The 20807-nt window shown below is 32.5% G+C and overlaps 1 protein-coding gene across 4 annotated transcripts in view; it reads left to right on the top strand.

Annotated features, from left to right (window-relative positions):
• Window positions 1-20807, top strand: part of Stlk (Ste20-like kinase) — a 40385-nt gene that overhangs the window by 1236 nt on the left and 18342 nt on the right. For 3 of the 4 annotated variants that reach the window (XM_035373856.2, XM_035373855.2, XM_085820787.1), the window contains exon 2: window positions 18777-18850. The gene's annotated coding sequence lies outside the window, so the exon portion shown is untranslated. Of the gene's footprint in view, window positions 1-280; window positions 376-18776; window positions 18851-20807 lie in introns of all 4 variants that reach the window. The other variant, XM_085820786.1, reaches the window with a different exon arrangement.

A 20807-nucleotide genomic window follows, 5' to 3' on the forward strand; every position in this document is an offset into this window, starting at 1 on the left:
ACAGATGAATTACGGTTCTTTAATCGGAAAAGGGGGGAAATCGGGAAAAAATCTGGAAATTTTGTATTTGACTTTATTCTGTGTTGTGTGAAACGGTGTTCGTTAATTTTTGGATCCCATGGCCCTAAGTAAAGTGAATTCGAAATGAGTATTTAGTGGGATTGAAAGGGGTAGTAATAAGTGTTTCTTTAAGGTTGTGCGAGATAGAAGTAAAGATGTTTTATTATGTTATTTATTTTACCTGGTACCTTCCTGTGAACTTATAAGTATGATTTTAAAGATCCTGAAACAGGCGCACATACGCTTGCTTTTTATGTAGCGGAGGAAATAAGAAAAGTTTATCGGACACGTAATCAAGATTCTGAAGAAGATTAGGTAAGTTAGTATTTTTAATTATTTGAGGATATTATTTTTATGCATTGTTCTAAATGTAAGGTGGAAGTAATTTGGTATTATTGGGAAAATTGTTATTAGCAATGATTTAGTTTAAAGTAATTAGGATTGTAAGCTAATTTTTATTAATTTAATGTATGTGCTTATTTATATTTTAAGTAGTGTTTTTGAATTTAATTATATTTTAATTAAATGATAGTTATTTTGTGAATTTTATGTTTGTAGGAATTTGGTATACGTTTTAGTTGAAGTAAACGTGCATGGAAATAATTTAAATATTTGACACTAAGTATTTGTAATGTTTGCGGTATGAATTCGTTGGTGACGTTTATAATATAATAGATAATTTAGAGGTAAAATTTTTTGGATATTTTGTTTATTTTATACGTGGAAATGTTCATATTTGGAAAGGGTATATACTTTTTCGTTATTAGGTAATTTCATATATGTTCTTTTTAATGGGTTTAAAGATTCAGAAAATTGTCATGCATTTTCGTGAAATTTTTCTAATTTATGAGGAAAAAGGAGTGTACATGGATATGGTGAAGAGTGTGCGCAATGCCATTTTTGTGCAATTCTGGGATTTTTTTTTTTAAGTAAAAATAAGTTGACGTGTTCATGGTTTAGTGATATTTTAATTAAATGATAGTTATTTTGTGAATTTTATGTTTGTAGGAATTTGGTATACGTTTTAGTTGAAGTAAACGTGCATGGAAATAATTTAAATATTTGATACTAAGTATTTGTAATGCTTGTGGTATGAATTCGTTGGTGACATTTATAATATAATAGATAATTTAGAGGTGAAAGTTTTTGGATATTTTGTTTATTTTATACGTGGAAATGTTCATATTTGGAAAGGGTATATACTTTTTCGCAATAGGTAATTTCATATATGTTCTTTTTACCGGGTTTAAAGATTCAGAAAATTGTCATGTATTTTCGTGAAATTTTTTCCAATTTTGCAGTGAATATTTGTTATGATTAAGCAGTTTTGTTAGATAAAATTTCTAGCATAAGTGTAATTCGGCTACTAGATTGTTGGAAGAAGTGTTCAGTAGATAAAAAGAAAAGAAACATGTCTTTACTTCGTGAAGACAAAATGGCGGCGGGAAAAAAAAATAGAGGGTTGCTGTAGGAGCGTTGGTCGCCAAATTTTCGCGATGTTACCATAATCTAAAGATCAACCGTATTTTAAGTGAAAATAAGTCGACGTGTACATGGATGATACCGTGTGCAATTCGTAAAAACGCGGCAAGCAGTGGGCGATTCTGCACTTTGTCCCAATTTCGCACCTAATCTTCATCATGATTAAGCACTTTTGCTCCATAAAAGTTCTAGCATAAGCGTAATTCGGCTAGCAGATTGTTGGAAAAAAAAAGTGTATGTTGAGTAAAAAAAAAAAAATGCCTTTACTTAAAATGGCGTCCAAACAAAAACTAGCAGGCTGCTGTAGCAGGGTTGGTCGACAAGTTTTCGCCAAAAAATCACCAAGTTACCACAATCCAAAGATTAACCATTCTTGCTTGCAAGATATATTTCATGACATAAATTCCATTCATTCAACTGAGTTTTAGACATATTTGCTGGAAATTATTGTTTCTCCAAAATTCCTATTTTTCTGTAGGAAAGTTTTAATTATCATTCCAATCAAATTGTGCTGCATACATTTTTAAATATTTTCAGCAATTTTTGTAAAAATTCTGATCATGATGAATTAATCTCCATTTGCATGGCCTTAAATTATATTATATTCATTTCTTCTGTACATGAGCATTGCTTCTTATTGCTCTCAAGCTAGAGATTGGTTTTTGAATATTAAAGTTATATTCGTTATATGGTAGAATATGGAAATTTGTTGTTGGGTGAATTGTAAACACTGTTCAGAATATCCATTGTCCGTAGAACTCTTTCTTCTATTGAATATGGTACATCACATGTTTCTTTTCAAGATATTTGCAGAATGTTACAAACCGTGTACTATTATTTCTCTTTGCCTTTAACTTCTAATTAATAAGCTTATTCATAATAATGCATTCATTAAAAAAGGGCAGAAAGGTAGTTTACCTAATTATTTGTAGAATTCTTATATTTTTTAATGTGTACCAAGTAATAGATTAACAAAAAAAAATTTTTCGAAGTGGGAAATTGTTTAAAATTTCATGTGGTAAAATGATTCCAGATTGTGTAAACCAGTGTTTCTCAACTGCCGGTCTGCGAAATATCCAGCTTTCTGTCCAAAACCAAAAGTTTCATCAGCCGACAACCAATATTACAACAGCATCTACATTACAATAACAATAGTTTACTAGTTTGGAAAATAATATGATCGATGATGAAAAATATAACAAACTGGCTACTATGTACCTAATTGCCTTTCATAAATTGCTGTGCCATACACTTAGTACACCAACTAGTGCCCCTGTCTGCCTTGAGTATCGCTGATTACTTGAACGCTGAATATCTATCGTAGTGTTTAAGGCGTCTTAGGTTAGGTTTCGCTTTTATATTGCTTACATTCTTCTGCATGCTTGGACAACTGAAAACTGTACATCAGCGTAAGCTTTTAGTAACCTCTGAATTTAATACTGTGCTATAACTACTATTTCTTAAACTTTAGGTAGATTAAAAATCAATAACCAGGATGAGTAAGAAGGAAACCAAAGACACGTATATTTAAATATGATTGTAGGCAAATGGTAATAAGAATATTACAATTAACTTATGTAGTAATTCTTGACTACCTTGTAAAGTTTTTTGAAAGGGGAGGGAAGGAAAGAAACAACTGATCTGTGAAATTTGTACTGGTGTAAACAATAGCTTATTAGAGCTGCTATTTCTCATGGAACAAAACAAGATTTCTCAGTTTTCATGACAACTCCTGGTCTTCCGGTAAAATTTCTAAATCTCCCAGTTTTTAATTTTGCTGAATTTACATTATTTATAATTTAGGGAAAACAGCAACCTTACTTAGATGTAGATTTTGACCGCAGTCAGACACAATTCTGTTCTATATACTCAATACAAATCCTTAACAAAAAAGCTGAGGTAAGGATGTTGTCATATCTTAATGAATTCATTTTTTGAGTGGTTTTTTTTTTATCCCAAAGGGATATTAATTTCGTTTTGGCATTTTGTGGCATTTCACTTTTTAAATTGTTGCCACCAAACATTATTGCCCTGTTTTATATTTAAAGAAATTAAATAATGAAGAATCTGCATAAATTTATGTATATTTCTCACATTGTGATAAAACAATGGTAGTACTTAGAGCCATCAAATTTAAGTAACGTACATTTCCACTGGAATATGGGCATCTGAAAGCCAAAATTTGAAATTTGTTTTATTATGTATTTCGTATTTTGTAAAGCATTTAGGAGTTTTTGATTAAGTAACTCAACAGTTTCAAAGCAAGCAAACTCTGTACGGAGGAAAAAAATAATTTTATCTCCAGCATGCAAGACTGTGTGTTGGAAATTCTGAAGACGTGTTCTTTTTAAATTATTTTGTGATATTGCTGTTAAATTGGATTTTATGGTTTTAATGTAGAGAACATGGTATTTAATAAATAAAGGTAACACTCAAAACATTAAAAAATGCACCTTTGAACGTAATAAAAATTCTGAAAGCTTTTACATTTTTAAATTATTTTAATTTAAAAAAAGCTGTTATTTTAGTTATCTTAGAAATTTTGGGGCATAATGTAAAGTCTGAAAACTTTCAGATTTTTTATTTATTAATTTTTTGATTAATTTTTAATTGCTTTGAACTGTTTAACTATATTAGAGATTTGTTCTGATTTTTATGAAGACCCAGCTAACTGTTTATTAAGTAAATATTTGTATTTAAATTGATGAATGATTTGTCATTAATTTTAGGAATAACTAAACTGTCATATATTATGTATTGTGTGTAAATACTAGAAGTTTCAGGAATTATAAATTAGTAACATATGACCGGATCAGATAAAAACAATTCATTTTTCAAAAATGTTTAGCATCTTGTAGTTACTTATCCTTTATATTCATAAGCAAATATGCATTTCCTTATAGAATATCACTGACAGTGTGATATATGTGATATTTCTTCTCAGATATTTATTTGCATTGTAACACTAAAAATCTAGTTATTTTATGTGAATGATTGGAGAAACTGTAAACTATCTTGGTTTCAAAATTATTGCTGTGAATAAAAATATTCTGTACAGTCAAAAATATTGTCTTATCTTCTGTATAATTAAAAAACTATATTTGTTAATTATAAAAATCTTCTATACAATTCAATAACTTAAAACCAGGATAAAAATCCATCTGCTTTTTAGATTAAGCAAAGCGAGTTTAATTTTCTGACTGTCAAAAATAGTGTGATAACTATTAAATTATTTTTAGTGCTCAGTACATTTATCTGAAGTAGCTGAACTAAAAAGTTTTTGTATGTTTTACTTTTTAGGGTAACCCCTTTTTTTAATCTTCTTGGTACTTCTATGATTATTTCTAATATTTCCTTTTTTGTATAAAAATAATATTCTCTTTTCCCCTCATGTGGAAGGAACAGGTATATTACTAGTTTTTAACATTCCTAAAACAGCAGACCATAACATGAGTTTTCAAAAATATATTGCATTCCATTTGATCTCTTTAAACCTTAGCTAAATAAAAATTTTCGTAAACTGTCTGACGCTTCTTACAATTACAAAACTATCTGAATTAATTATAAAACTCATGTATATAAAAGTAATCTTTTTACAAGGGTTAGAGTAGACGGAAAAGTATCCTTTGTATTATCGCAAAATTGTTGTTTCACTTATCCGCAAGTTGTTGTTTCATTTATGATAACCTGAGTAGTTGAATGTTATGGAAACCCTATTATGACATAATCGGTTGCATTATTCTGGAAAATTTTGAATGGTGGGATGTTTTGTAAGGGCTTTTGTGGTGTGTGTTGGTTAGGAAGTACTTTGCTTGTTTTGTTGTTTAGATGGTGGAATGACTGAATGTAGTAATATTAATTTGAAGTTTCTGTACAATTTGGAAAGGAAGGGGAAAAAAGCTGTGTAAATGAAGGTTTACTTAGTAGCCATTTTAAGTGTCCTTTTTATAGGAAGGAAATGCATATGGTGGAACGTCGGATGATAGCGATGCTTATTAGGATATTTTTTACTGGCTAATCTGTGGAATATGGTAACAGGTAGTTTGGCGACATTTTGGTAAGGGGATAAAGGTTACTAGGTAGGACATTAGCAATAATCTGAGAAGTACACAGTTCGAATTGCAAATGATTTTGTCTCGGAGAAATGAGAGATCATGAGACATGTCATGTGACATTTTTCGGAAAATTCCGATCGTGATTTTAGCTAATAAGCACTTCGAAACAATTTTGCTGCTTAAGTGCAGAATCGCACACTTATTTGTTTAGCGCTTTTTACAAGAGTAAGAAGAACATGCCTTTACTTCATAAAAACAAAATGCGTCTCCCAAAAAAAAAAAAAAAAAAAACTAGCAGGTTGCTGTAGCAGGGTTGGTCGCAAAATAATCGCCAAGTTACCATAATCCGAAGATTCACCTTTTTTCTCTTATTTTGTGTAATTTATGTGGCGATTTCGATATACAGATTCGAGTTCAGATAATTTTAGAAAGTTTTTGGATGGTGTTAAGGAATTTTGTGTGCCACAGATTGAAGATGAAGAAATTTCTAAATAACTTAGATGGATATTTGCTTTGTATAGTGCTTAAGTGCATAAAAGGTTTTTCCTTTTTTATGTTATTTTATTGTTTGATTTAAAATGTAGTTTATTGAGATTATGTATTTTTTGTTTGCCTCTACTGTAGAGTGCCCACCATCAGCCAAGTGGTAAAGTCGCTGAACACTGGTAGTTCGGTCCCAGGTTCGAATCCCACGAACGGGCTGGCTGCATGAGTGTTTTCGCGGTTTTCCCCATGTGTAACGTGTATTTTCTTCATGTATACGAGCCAGTTTCCGTTAGAAAGTCCTCCATGAAAGCATCCCTCCCCTTAAGCAGACAGCCCTAGTGTGCATTGCCATAATTAAATACACCACACCACACACCGCCTCTACTGTAGAACTGGGTGCTTCTTTGACTTTTTAAGTGAAAATATATCGATGTGTACATGGACAAAGTGAAGGGAGTGCGCAATGCTAAGTTTGTGCAATTCTCTGATTATTTTTTTTAAATGAAAATATTTCGACGTGTGCATGGATAAAGTCAAGGGAGTGTGCAACGCAAGTTTGTGCAATTCTTTGTCTTGTTATTTTGGCTTTGTGTAGCGGCAATTTTTGGGCTCAAAAATCACCCCTAGACAAGCCATAATAGCAAGTCAAAGAGCTGCATAAACTGGATACCCTCGTACCGCCAAAAATTGCCAATTTTCACCAAGGGGTAACCGTACATATACTTTTACCTTCGCAAGTTTTGCCATCAATTTGTCTGTTAGTACTTAAAATGTGAACACACGGGGTCCAACACAAACCTTTCTCAAAGCACGCCTATTTCATGCAAGTTGTTCAAATCTAGTGTAGTCGTGTCTCCGGTCAACCTCTTTATGTTTCCAATTTTTTTTTTTTTTTTTTTACTGTGGTTTTAATTTGGAATCTTGATATTGATCGGATCGGGTCTTGTAGACCCAGCATGTATATTTGATTGCTATTACATAGTTGATTTTTGATAGTATAGAAAGCGGCAAACATGTTGTGTAATTTATCTTATAGTGAAGAAGTGTTGCAAAAATTATTAGATGTATCTGTCGAAGAATGTATTGAAGAAAAGGAAGATGGACGTGATCACGTACTATTAGTTCGCATGATACTGTTTCAGAAACTGAGATAGATTTTGAAAACGAAAATGACATAAATTGCTTTATTAGAAAAAAATTATAGGGAATGGGGGGAGAGATGCAGTGTTTGTCTAGCGTAATAATTAAAACAACAGAAAACGAGAACACACTGTGTCAAATGTGAAAAATGTTTGTATTTGGATGGAACACACGACAACACTTTGTTTAATGTGCTGCTAATATTGGTAGCTGCATTTTTTCTCTGTGTTTATATTGCTAATAAAGAATCACTACAGAGTAAAGGTATAATATTTTTTCCTATGCTAATATATAATATGACTTTCTATTCCTTTAAGAAATTTTATTTCATGAAAGCATTTGGAGAAATTAAAAAATTTAATGTGCATATCTTTTAAGTTTAAAATTTATTATTGGCATAGATGTAACACTTTTTCTGAAGATTTATAATTTTTGTTCATAAAACACGAACTGTCTTTTGGACCCAGTACATGTGTTTGTGTAACTCGAGTGAGCATGCATGCTCCTGGTTAAAATGAATCCTTTTCAAAACCAGCTGTTTCTCTTTCATGCTCTGAAAATATATTGTTAGTGAACATTTTTATGCTCATTATCAAGTGTAATCAGATTATACTGAAGCTATGAACAGTTATTTAGCCTATCTATAAATTTTAAATGCTAACTTTTAATTAAATAAATTAATTATTGTATGAACAAATCCAAAAGGTCATATTCCTGAAGGAATATGACAATTTTTTACCTTCGTGCAAGCTTTGTAATGACATTCCATGCCTTCATTTTAAGTGGTAAATTTTGCTATGAGGCAATAATTTTCCTTCCTCTGAAGGCCATTCACACTGAGGTTTATCTGAGCTAACAGACAACTGACGTAGCCGATCTGTCTCCAAAACCAGTTTTTCCCCATACAGCAGCAAGTTGAAAATTCTGAACTGCAGGCATAGCGGAGCTAATCGACACATGGAACTGACTTCGTTAACTCAGATAAACCCCAGTGTGAATGGGCCTTGATAAAACACTCTCTGTTTCTTTGAAAGCACTTGGAGAGACACTTGAACAGAGACAGACGACTTTCGATGAGATTGAAATTGCTCATGAGGTACTCAGCCATCAAATTTGTTCTATATGGATGTCCATTAATCCATTAGGGTAAATGGCCAACCAACTGCTGCAGGTGTATCATATATGCATCAGCAGTCAATCATCTTACGAGATGGCATGCCGCTTACCGCAACTCAGTTTGGAGACGGTGTGTTGTTGCAGTATCACGATCTTGCAAGACATTTCGTGCCTCTAAGCTTACTCAAAAAAAAATTCATTACATTTTTTTTTATCAGTTGTACTGATTTTTTTTTTTTTTTTTTTTTTTTGTAATGGTCTCTACCACTTATGCAGAACAAAGTCTGAAATCCGGACGTCCATTATCCGAAATGATCTAAAATCCAGGCCTCAAAACCACCACCAACGTTTTTCTCCTAGGCTTTATGCATCTGCATTTCATTACCCCTTCTGCGCATATTTAAAACATCTGGAGAGTCCCAATTCTTAATTTTACTTCAACACTAAATAAAATACCTTGTTATTGAAGAAACAATCATTTTAGCATAAATTTGTATGATCGGTAATTTGGTTCCGTTGCTGCGTATCTGCTTTTTGGCATGCATCTCAAATCGAAATATTCTACATAAATACATGGTTGATCTGAATACCTGGTGAATCATTATTTATTATACTTTTCTATCATCACCACATGTTTATCAAAACATGACAACTTGAATAATGATTCATGCAGCGATGCCTAAACAATGTTTTTTACATTAGTAATTGAATAATAAAGGAGTATGGTAATCTTTATGTGGACATTACGCTTAGCGATGATAACGGATTTAAGTTATATGTGCTAAAAAAGTTGACAAGGAAAAATTTACCAAGAACTTCTTTTCATATGGTAATAATAGATTTTGTTGATGATATTCATAACCTAAAGATTACATTTAGGGCTGTTTGAATGAAGAATAATTGATTTGTTATTCACATAAACCCAGGCCCGCGCCAAGCTTAATGGGTGCAATTGTGCAAATGTCTAACGGGTGCCTTTATGTAGTGACGATATTAAAGGGACATTGCCTATTGTTAACATTTAAAATGATTTTTTTTAACATAATAATATAAAACACAACAAAAAACAAATTACATTTTATCTTTTGTCTAAATATGCTAACATTTTGTGCCGTGTTAAAACCCAACTCAAGCATATTTATTGAAGAATTATATACATACATTTATGTTATAAAAAGTCGCCCAGCCGGTATATTGGTTAGTGCTGCTGACTATCATGCCGAAAGGCCCAGGTTCGAATCCCAGAGAAGACATGAATCTTTGTAAATGTATAGTGTCCGTGTGGCATAGGGGCACTCTAAATATGGGAGGCGAAAGTCCTCTCGAATGTTTGGTGGTGGTAGGAGAAGAGGGGTGAGAGACGCTCGAAACCTTTCCCCAGGATGCTCACCATCAAAATTGGGGGCGGAACTGATCTAAATTGCACTGTCACCTGAAAGGTGCTCAAATGTGCTAACGACAGGCGTATCTTGCGTCCTTGCCACGAGGAATTTCGTGAGCTTCGCCTGACTATATGTCAGGCAAGTGAGCATTTGTCAACAACATGTTATAAAAATGTAACACTGCAAGCGAAGCGAAATAATATGCTAAACACATTGGATACCAAATATATTGCTGAACACCACTTATTATCTTAAAATTAAAGCAAATTAATATACATATCTAATAAGTTTGTACTGAATAAATTGTTGTTCACAGAAAAGTTTACGTCAATGTTCAAACTTTGATTACAACAAGGCCAAAAAAAAAAAAAAATGCTCTAGGGCTGATATTTAGGGATACAGTCAAAAGTCGTTAATTCGGACACCCATAATCCGGAATGATCTATATTCCGGACCTCAAAGCTACAAACTTTCTGCGCATGCGTTGCGTTCACGCATGCGCACAGGCGTTTATGAGTGCACATAGGACCTTTATGGCTGCGAATAAGTTTGTGTGCATGCGCATTTAATGTGTAACGGACGGTATAAGCTAATCTAAAATTATCTAATTCAGTTAATGTTGCAGATTGCGTTGTTCCTTAACCTTCGAATTGGATCCGGCTTATTATTTTTTTCAGACTGTTAGATCAATTTCATAAAAGTAAGCTTGAATTTTCGATTATGTCAAATAGAATTTCCGATATATATTTACTAATATGTAATTTGTATCTACAAAGCGAAAGTATGTTTCGAAATCTGAAATATGTTTATCAATTTCATGCAGCGGATTGGAAGTTGATCTGTCAGCACTATCCTTATCTTCAGGGCAGATGTTTTTATTTTATTTGGCTTATAATTCCTTACTAAGTGTAGTATTTCATCTCGATGTACTCTGTCTTTGATATGATTTAAATCAAGTTCCTCGTCATTATAATTTGCTTCTGATAGTGAAGAAAGTGACCCAGAGGTTATTGAAAACGAAAACATTTCAATTGACAAATTAGTCGGTATTCTCAACACAGCAATTATAGGACTTGAACAGCGGAACTTCTCAACACAGCAATTATAGGACTTGAACAGCGGAACAGCGTAACTAAACAAGAAATTATGTCTGTTTATTAGAATTAAAGAGAAAGTATTATCACATGAAATGAAGCAACTTACATTGAAAGAAATGTTTAATAAAGTAAACAAATAAATATTAAGCTTTTTCTTTTTGTAAATTTTGATACCCTTTACATCATAATTGTTCTTTATTTCATAAATTACGATTTCATATTTTTAATTTTGTAATTTCTGCATGCCATCTTACCAGATTTAAACTGATGATCTATAATCCGGAATCGCCGAAGTCCTGACGAATCCGGATTAACGACTTTTGACTGTATATCCAAAATTCTTTTCTACACACTGCTTTGTTATTGACAATGATATAGCATAGATTTTCAACCGGGGATGCTACATTTCCTCCAAAAATTTGCAAAAACTGCAGTTCATGTATAAGATCTATACTATTTATATTGCTTTGAGATTTATCAATTAATGCTTTTTGCAGTTTTTGACATAAGTTGAGCTGATCTTTTAAATACATGTGAACAAAAGTAAATGATGCCAATTTGTATGTAAGGGTACAAAGGGCGCCGTAGATGTGTTCGACAAATTGCTTAGCCCTTACTTTCTGTTTACTGTTGCAATTGTAGTAATTTGTGTAACATTTATCTTTTTTGTAATTTTTTGGTGATTGCTTGTTATTATTCTACATTAAAAAAAAAAGATAAGTGCAGTTACATATTATGTTAAACTTAGGTTAGCGTTTTAATTCAGAAAAGCGGCGATTTGAGCATAACTACTCGAATTTTTTTCCCCTACATGAACCGTTTGTTTATTAAACTAAAAATTATTATCTTTCGAGAAGAAAGTATTGACATTTGTGCAGAGTACCACTGAGTTTAAAATGTGCCTATTTGAGATTTAAAGTGAAATAAAAATATACAAGGTATTCTGAAATAAAAAATTGGGCATTTTCCAATTTTTAGCTATGGAAATCTGAATGAAAATGTTTCGTTATTTCATTACATCTTAAATGCATACTTTAAATTTGATTTATTTACATTGTAGAGACATAAGTTTTTTTTTTTAAGCAGACAAGATGAAAAATAAGCAATCGCCTTCGCCGGGAATCGAACTGCGGACCTCTTGAATACTGGCCCAGCATGCAGAACCACTACATCACGAAGGCATGCTAGGAAAGCGGGAGAATTACCTTAGAACTTAGAAAGAATAAACCTGTTAACTTGTAATTAAAAATTTTATTAAAAAAAAAAGAGACTAAGCATTGGCACGATGTTATTGAAAGAATTATATATGCCATTTAGTTTTTGACTGAATAAAACGTAGCTTTTTGTGGTTCCAGTAACAAATTATTCGAAAGAAGTAAAAGTTTTTTAAAAGATATAGAAATATATATATATATATGTATATATATATATACCCACTCTGTTACCTGGCTCAGTGATCTCTGTTTCTTTACTTTTATATGTTTGCAAATGGCGCATTTTTTGCTTTAAAAATGATTGAATTATGTTGTTCTTATCTTCCGGTTAAGGTTTTTATGCTTTAGAAAATCTGCAAGCTATATTTGTAGAATTATCAACAATTTAAAACCTAGACTAGAAGAGAAACACGCTAATGTGACAATCAAAACCGTAAAAAACAACCTTATATTTAGCGTAGGTATAATGAAACACTCAATCGAAATTACGGTTTTGAATTTAAAACCTGTTTAAGTGTGTTTAAGCCTAATATTTACATTTGAAACAGCAGAATAGTAGTTTTGTTCCCAATCTAGAGAGACTAACCTTCGCAACAACAAAGATAATGCTTTTATTTATTATTGCGAATTAAATCATGCTTAATCCTTTCTGGAATTTTTTTGAGGAAATAAGTGTTTAAGATTTACTTCGTAATTTTTAATATAGATATTTTGATTTTATGTATTTTTGCCTTGTCGCGAAGTGAATGAAATCATCGCGAACTGAATGAAATTGGCGCGAACTGAATGAAATGAAGTGAATGAATTAAATGAGAAATCCTGAATCGTCTGTGAAAAACTGTTTCTTTTTTGTTTTGTTTGCTTAATTTCTTTTATATATCGTTCTAGATTTATTATAGTGTTTGAATAGAACATGTGGCAAAGATTAGATAATTCTTCAAATAATATAGATTTTGTGCATTCTGAGTTATAATATGGACGAAATGTAACGCTGTTAAGTGAACCTAACTCCAGAGTGTCGCTATGGTAAACAAATATAGTTAATTTTAAAGAGTACATTTATTCTATTGTGGTTTATGCGCTATCGACGAAGTAGATTTAATTCAATCCAATAAGTTTAAATGAAATGCAAGAAAAAATGCATATAATTTAATATTCCGTACAAGGAAGTCACGTGGTGTACACATCAGATTTTTTATGTAGATAAACAATAACAACAAGTAATGACAAAAAAAAGATAAATGTTGCACAAATTACTACAATTGCAACAGTAGACACAAAATAAGGATTAAGCAATTTGTCAAATGTGTCTACCATCAAATATTTTCACATTGAAATAAGACAGAAGAGAACACCAGAGACGAACTCCTGCCCTAACTATAACTTTCGGTCAAAGAAGGCAGTGTGTTAGGAGGAATAGGCACTCAGGCAATCCTGAAGGCTGCCTTAGCAAGTTAAATGCCCCAACCCCTAGAGGTGATCCAAGAGTCCACTAACTTAGCTATCAAGCGGACAAGCTAAGACTAAGCTAAATCGGCAGGAATACTCAGCATTTCACATTCCCCTTTCTGGAGGCATAGTAAAAACATCTCATCAACAGGGCCCCCCAAACAAGGAGAGCAATATGAAGTGACTTAAACACTGTCAGATAGACCAGGCCATCAATTCGGCCTGCTAACACTAGGTAATGGTATACAGATGTCGGCTTTAGGCGCCCCAAAGAAGAAACCAAGGAGGGATATGAATGCGAAGTTTTGAGGCTTTAGGCTCCCATTGAAAACCTCAAGCAGTTTAAAGACTTGCTGAATTCGCCAACTCTGTGGACGGGGTCGTTCCGCTACGGACAACCATGAATATCTGACTGTATAGCTCCATCACAACCAATGGAACGTACAAGACAATATCATATGCTCCCTGCCGAGCCTGAAACAACCATCGCCAGTGATGACTCCAGTTCTGCGGCACCCATGGCACCGTTTAAGCACCCATGGCCGAGACTGCCTAGGTACAAATCCTAATCAATAGCTTTCCAGGTTTTACCTGAGTCGATGCCCAGAGGGCCGTTTAAATAAGACAAAAATTTTCCTGTTCAGACAGGCAACGAGACGGACTGCTTGTTCTAGTGATTGCCCAGTGCCTTTTTCACTCAGCACCGTCGTGTACCGCACGATCTTGCACCTGTTGTCGGTGCGGGCCTGCATAAACCCAGAACCACCACGAGGGCTCGTATGGCCGCACCGAGTTACAGAATTTAGGACCCACAAAGACTGCATCAGGCGGTAAGATATATAGCTCCAGCACTCAATAAGGCTTAAGTATATGTGGGAATTTATTTATTCAAAACACTGATAAGCCTTAAGCATGTGCAAGAAATAGACATAAGTATAATAAATAAATTAACTAATACAATTCAGGCTTAATTGTCTCAGTGCATGATAGAAGCAAGATAAAATTTAACGGAACAACCTGTCGTTGGTTGCCAAGCTCATGATGTATAATCATATATGTATAGTGAAGTATCGCTAAATCACTAATAGCCACTAGGATAGCCACTAATTTTAAAGGTTTTCGGATATTGCATAACAAAGGTGAAATTTACATTTACCAGATTTTGTAAAGAAATGTGGAGAAGCGGTAATAAATGAAAATTATATAAAAGAAATTTTTCATTGAGATAACAATGCTCCTCAATCATCAATCAGTTAATGGATGACGAAATCTGTAGTATGGTTCTAGATCCAGAAAATACCGCTACCGATAATGAAGAAAGTGACAAAGAGGTCACTGAAAACGAAAAAATTTTGATTCACAAGTTAGTCAGAATTCTCGAAACAGCAGTTACAGGACTTCGATGTAACTGAACAAGAGATGATGTTTGTCTACAGAATTAAAGAAAAAGTATTAGCACAAAAAAAAAAAAAAAAAAAAAAAAAAAAAATTACATTGAAAGAAATGTTTAGTAAGGTAAACAAATAAATATTAAGTTTTTTTTTCCCTAAATTTTGATACCCTTTAGATCATAAATACTTCATTATTTCATAAATCACGATTTCATATTTTTAATTTTATAATTTCTACATGCCATTTTATTAGATTTAACTTGATGATCTAATACCTGGAAAAATCCGGAATCGCTGAAGTCCCGACGAGTCTGGATTTCGTACTTTGTATTGTATAATCATAAATACAGGAAATCAAGAAGATTCTGAAAAAATTTTAATTAAAATATAAATGCAAAATAAAATATTTCACTCATCTTGATGAAATATTGTAAGAAACTTACTTAAATCTCTATCTAAACATACAGATGGAAGACAAAATAATAGGAACACCTGTGAAATAATGGAAAATCTTTATTAATAGGGGGTTAGACCACCCTTTGACTGAAGTGCAGATTGTATGCGACGTGGGAAAGATGCATAAACGTCATGGACAATATTTAAAAGAATAGTAAGCCATTTCTCCTGCAGAGCGGTCTCTAATTCCGAAAGTCCGGATGGAGGTGGAAATCAGGAATGAAGTTTGGACTCCAAATATGTCCATAAATGTTCAATAATATTCAAGTCTGGAGACTGAGGGGCGAAGCGAGATGTTCAATTGCATCGTCATGCTCTTCGAACCATTCTTGAATACACCTAGCAGTGTCGTCTTGAAAAAGCGGTTGCTTCGCAGGGAATACAGTCTGGACAAAAGGATGGACAAATCTCCTAGAATGCTTAGATAGTGATTGGATATGATCCTCTCATGCAGAATAACAAGTGGTTCAAGACCGCACCAAGATATCGCACCCCATACCATAATCGTGCCACCCTCATGCTTCACAATCTGCATGAGGTAGTCAGGATGAAACGCTTCTTTGGGTGTTCTCCGTACATAAATGCGTCCGGTCATCTGAAATAGGGTGAATGATGATTCATCTGACCATATTACCTGTTGTCACTGCCGTGGAAATCAACTTTTGTGATTTCTGCACCATTGGCGTTGCTTGAAAGAATTAGTTGCTTTTACCATGGGTTTACGAATTCCCACTCTGCCATAAATATTCGCAACATGAAGTTCCCTTTTGACAGTTTTTGCTGAAACGGGGTACTGGAGATGACTTCATTTTGGATGTTATCTCAGATAACAATTACTTATGCTTTCGGGATACTATGCGCTTCAAGATCCATCTTTCCCTATCAGCCAGCTTTGACTTTCGCCCACCGTTGTGCTTCGAAGACGTCGTCTTACCCTCTTTCACTGCAACTATCATTCCTCTTTGGAACTCTGACAGGTCTGACATTTCAACTTCTCACAGGCCATTCGATCGAAGTATGCAACGCAGGTGACTTCTGTTGCAGGTGTGAAATACGTCATACTTTTTCACAGGTGTTTGCATTATTTTGTCCTCCATCTGTAGCTTCTAGCAAGGAAATAAAACTTGGAAGTTCTTTCACTACTTTATTAGTTGCAGCCCCTATTACCGAATCTTAATCTTCCTTTTAATTTTCTATTCTATCATAAATCACATGATATACAGAATTTGGAGACAAAGCAAAAGTTGTTTTATAAACTTGATAAAATGTTTTTAAACAAATTACTAATTGTAGATTGCACTGTAGAAATGTGTTAAGATCATTGAATGAGGGCAGAATGGAGCATACAAGGGGGGGGGAAGAAGAAGAAGAAGCTTTGTTAAGGTCAGAAGACAAAGAAAAAGGGAAAAAAAAATCGTTCTTTACATGATAAACTTACAGTTGTGGTAATTGAGTTTATTTTTAATTAACAAGTTGGTTTCTTAATTTGCATGTTTTCTAATACTTCTGACTTAGTCACATAGCTTGTTCCCTCCATATGCTTACATAAATTTTTGAGACGAGCACATGAGTATACTAAAGTTAATTGGAACTGAAGAGTTCTCCGAGTCTGGACTCAGGTTTGATGGAGGGGAGGATGCTGGAAGATGGAACCGCGAGAAAGTAGCAGGTGGTGATTATTGATATTTAAATACAGGCCAGTCTAGCTGATTCCAGAGAAGTCCTGTCCAAAATGGTAAGCTACTTGGTGTATTAAAACTAGAATTGAAGTCCCTCTCAGAGTAAAACTGAAGTGGGAATTTCAGCATAGGCAAGTGAACTGTTATCTGTATTTTTATGGTAGAGAAGTATGTTGATTTTGGATGAAGAGGGATTTTCACTCATCTTTTGTTTATAGAAGATATTAGTTTCTTCAGCTATTATGTTCATTAGATTATCGAAAAAGTAATGAGAAAAATCAATTTCATTTTCATTACTTTGAATTAAGTTTACACTTCTGCAATTCCTGTAAATTCATAAAGCTTCAATTACTTAACAGATTGAGTTCATGACGGCGTAGCCACTGTTCTGCTGCATTAGGTGAAAGCAAAACAAACTTCCAATTCAGTCTTTGAGAAAATTTTGATATTCAATATCGAAATGATTATTGTAATTTAAATCTAGAGTTTTTGGTGTCAAAATAATCATTCATGGGCTTTACAATTCAAATGTACTGTTCTGCTGTTAAAAGCTTCTTCTCTTAGACATCACACTATTAGTTTAAATCTCTTAATCTCTGCAAAAAACTCACGTCTGCTATTTAAAGAAGATGTGAACTGAATACAAACTGGAATTCTTAATAAAACAACTCCACTCCTAAGCTTTCCATAGGAAAGAAAAGAAAAAACAAATTCGAAACATTGAAAACTGTTTAATGTTTATAACATGTGAACCCAACTACCCCTCAGCTGGGTTTTATTTACTTTATGTCATCTGCTGGTACATCTGAATCGCCAGAATCAAAAAGTACTTCACGGACACAAGGTCACAAATGTATATTTCAAATAAGCTTACTGTAGTGAACACAGTGTGCCATCTAGTGATTTTAAAAAATTCTAAAAGAGTGTGTATGTTTAAGAATGCACCGATGCATTATTTGGCTGCTAATGACATTTGGGACTGATGCATATGTGACACGCCCATCTGCAGAAGGATTTTTAGTTCAGCAACATGCCATCACAAAGGAGTTAATTGTTTCAATCTGTGACTGTTTTGGAGGTCATTTTCAGCTGATAATAATGTGTCCATTAACGAACTCTTTTGTACAGTAGGATACCATAACTCCAATATTAATCAACTGCTTGCTATTGTGTAGGAGGCAAGTCTAAATTTTTTTTTCAGAATATGCCAAAAAATGCAGAATAACAGTCGGTTCATAGCCTTGTTCATAAAAACAAAACTTTGCTTATCAAGAATCAATTGAGATTACATGAAATGAAAGTGCAAATTATTCTTATGTAACACTTAACCATGACTGGTGCCAAATCATGCTGCTTGGCAATAATTTCACAATGAGTGGAATGATACATAAGTACCATGTATTTTTATTTGTTAAAATTAATATTCTAATTTTTTTTTAATATATGTAGCTTTTTTAATGCTAATGATAATTTAATTTAAAGTTTTACCAATTGGTAAGCATATCTTGCAATCAACAAGAACATGTATTTCTCTTAAAAGTATTTACATTGTGTTAAATAAAATGAAATTGATATGAAAAAATTTCAAGTGAGGGCTGAGTGAAAAGTTTCCTGTAATAAAAGTATGTAAAGTAATTGCAAGTGATAAATTTTCATAGAGAGACTTTTTTGTTTACTGTTTCATCCTAAAATGCTGTCATACTGAACGAATTAATAAATGCATATAATGATTAATTTCATACTTAATTTATTTATATATTTTGGAACAGACATTACTGAGGCCAGAGTTGTAGCTATGGTACCTATCAATGATGAAGTTTTCATTCCTTAGATATTTTCAGTGGTAAGTAATCTTCCGTGAAATTTGGTTTGTTCATAGCTCTCTTGTAAATTTTCGAAAATATAAAGATTAAATTACTTATCTCATTATTATGCAGTTTGGATTCCCAGGATGCTTGTAAAAATGTAAAATATGATTTAAATTTTTTATTTGATATGTTCTGAAATAAATTTTCTTTCTTTGTTAAGGCACTTAAAAAGAATTAATATTCAATTAAAAAATTACTTCCATAAAATATTAATGTATTGGGCAGTGATGACAGGAATTAAACGGTGTAAAATTAAACATTAAAAAATGCTGAATGTGAACCTTATTTTATTTTGCATTATTGGGATTTGATTTCCTGTATTCTTTAAATTTACTTCAATATAATGTGAAAAATCGGCTAAGAAAATCTTGTCAAGGATGCAATGATTTTAGGAATCAAATAAAAATTGAATATCATTAATTTCAGAAGTTCAGATTTTTAAAGCATGTCTGTGAATGGTAATTTGAGAACAGTACATCTGAATGAATGTTTTTTTTTTTTTTTTTTTTTTTTTTTTTTTAACATGAAAGATTTATTTGTAAGCCTTTTTAATATGAAGGCTTATTTTAGAAAAATGCATTTAGTAATTTAACATTCTTAGCAGTTTTAATTCTCACATCAGCATTTTGAAAGGCTGTTTCAGTTTTGCATAATGTTAAGTGACTTTGTTTCTCATTGTTCAGTTTTTATATCTATTATAGGAAATAAGGGCAGTGTAAAATCAAGCAAAATATTCCTATGGGACTTTTTTCTTTAAGTAATGGTATTTATGCAAATAAGCAAGTTGAGATCAGATTATTAGTTATCATTAATTAGCTTATTATTTGACTGAAGAATCTCAACTTAAAATTTTGGTTGATAATATTTTCATTTTGAGAGATATTTTTTGAAGAATTTTATTTGAAATTCTTAGTAGCAGGATTGTGAAAATGTTTAATTTCAAATCTATTGAACTAAAATTTATGTATAATTTTTATAATCAAATACTATTTATAATAGTTTTCTAAAATAATTACATGAACATCTAGTCTAACTTAACTAGTCTTTCAGAAAAACAGAAAAGTGCATTAATAAATGTTCATTCTCTAGATGCTAAATTACTTGTCTAGAAATAACAGTTTTTATCATATTGCAAGATATTTATAAGCTTGTATTTCAGTAATTTTGGCTTTAATGGAAAAATTAGTAAACCACTTTGTTTTCTGTTATCAAGAGTAGATCTGTCATTCAGAAATAGTACCTGTTTGTAGCATATACTTAAAAGTAAACCTAATTCCTGTTGCCATTGAGACTTTTGCTTAACATATGCTTGGAAATAAATATATTTCTGTGTATCAAAAATTTGAGAAAACTATTTAAAATAATATTTTATCTACATAACTTGCAATAATTGCATTTTAGATACAGTAGAATCCCAATTATCTGAGCTAATGTGAACTAGGCCTAACTTGGATTGCACCGATTAATACAACAATTGTAGTCTTATTGTATATATGATAGGAATTTACTAATATACAGAATTCATACAGGTATGTAGCAATATGAAATATATGTGTGTGTTTCAAATGTACAGATACACATGTAGTATTAACTATGATATGTACTATAAACCTGAAAACATATGCTTGTTATAGAAATGAAGTATGGTTAACAAAATAATCACACACATTTTTTTAAAAATCAATAACATCCTTATGTTTCATTGTGCTACCTTGCTTTCTTGCTGCTATATTGTGTAAACATTGCTACATCATAATGTCAGCTGCTGATATATCATCTTATTGTTCAGCAGAGCAGTGCCTTTTTGATGGCATGCAAGCCATTCGTGTGACTAATCTTGGTTTGAACAAATCCCCTGGCTTTGTGAGCAGAACTTCATTCCTATCATATATACCAGGGTTTCTTAAACTTTTTTCAGTTGCAACCCCTTTT

Source organism: Stegodyphus dumicola, chromosome 7 (assembly GCF_044657685.1).
Source record: "Stegodyphus dumicola isolate Sdum_Otavi_A_Nest chromosome 7, ASM4465768v1".
Classification (NCBI taxonomy): domain Eukaryota; kingdom Metazoa; phylum Arthropoda; class Arachnida; order Araneae; family Eresidae; genus Stegodyphus; species Stegodyphus dumicola.